Genomic DNA, 1,296 nt, shown 5'->3' with positions numbered 1-1,296 from the left:
GATTTGTTTTCATTTACAACTCAGTCAGAGTCGCCGCCTCGAGTAAGATTCTTGTGTGATATCTACAGGCCATATAGATCTATATCTGGTTCCGTTTCACTTTTATTACCCTGTCAAACAAGTCAGCCTTTGCCCCTGGGTGCAGAGGATGTAATCAAGGAGGTTGGTGCCGATGTGACAATTAACTCTGAGAGATCGGCTGTCGCAGGTTACCGCGAAGGAGGAGCAGCAGCAGTAGTGATAATAAATAATGAGATGAGCCACCACTAACAGAAATCATCAGAACTAAAGGTGCCTTCTTCATATCATCTTATGATGAGGAATGCCAGGCAAAGATGTGTGCTGCACAATGGATTGTTGACAATTTCCACAGCAGAACTAATGTGCTGATCTTGACCGATAGTCAGTCCCACTGCAAGGGACTGCTAGGCAACAGGTTAGATATATAAATGATTTGCGCAGCTAATTAAGTGAAACCACAGCCACAATAAAGATCCGGTGGATTCCAAGCCATGTTGGAATCGAAGGAAATGAGACAGCAGACCAAGCTGCCAATTAAGTCGGAGAGATTAAAGGACACAGACGACTAATAACATACAGGGGAGTCTCTCCAATTATCAAGAGGGGAATCAGAGACCCACCACACAGAGCTAAGTACCAGCACCTGAAGGATGTGTATTCTGGGTACTCCAATAAGCAGGGACAATTTATCTCATGTCGCTGGGACCAGGTTGAGCTAGCGAGACTGCGGTCGGACCATCTTTGGAGCATGAGATGGTATCAGAATTTTGTGAATGAAGAGCTCAACCGACTTTACCGAAGATGCAACCATGAAAAGGAGGATGTCAAATATAATAAGCTCGAATGTCAAGAAACAATGGCAATTCGAATGGAGTTATTTGGACAAGTGGAAGTACCTCGGAGTATAATGATAATGGAGCCGAAAAAGAGCCTCGCTCTCGCTTGAACTCGAAAATTTCTTCGTTGAGTCCACCAAGCCCATTAACGAAAAAAATAATTTTAAAAAAATCATCATCAGGGTCGTCGTCGTCGTCGTCTTCATCACCATCACTCGACCCTCACCTCCCCCAAATCGGCGTCTGTGGCGTAGAGGTTTGGCGCTTTGCTGTTGCAAGCAGACGACTTGAGTGTGAGTAACTGCTGGAATGAATGCTGTAGCCCTCTCACTCCGGCATGGCACAGACAGGGTAATATCGAAGCCCACGCCCTAAATGATCTACATTGTGTTAATGTGAGCGTAAAACTTTGAAATTGTAATATTATACGGTGTCCCCC

General features: G+C 44.9%; 1 protein-coding gene across 1 annotated transcript in view; it reads right to left on the bottom strand.

The window, feature by feature from the left end:
• Positions 1 to 1,296, bottom strand: part of LOC101857480 (FMRFamide receptor) — a gene marked incomplete in the record, with an annotated part of 45,372 nt that overhangs the window by 4,372 nt on the left and 39,704 nt on the right.

This window comes from Aplysia californica, unplaced genomic scaffold, assembly GCF_000002075.1.
Source record: "Aplysia californica isolate F4 #8 unplaced genomic scaffold, AplCal3.0 scaffold00117, whole genome shotgun sequence".
Classification (NCBI taxonomy): Eukaryota; Metazoa; Mollusca; class Gastropoda; order Aplysiida; family Aplysiidae; genus Aplysia; species Aplysia californica.
The sequence above is the reverse complement of the archived record's forward strand: the minus strand, read 5'-3'. Positions and strand labels throughout refer to the sequence as shown.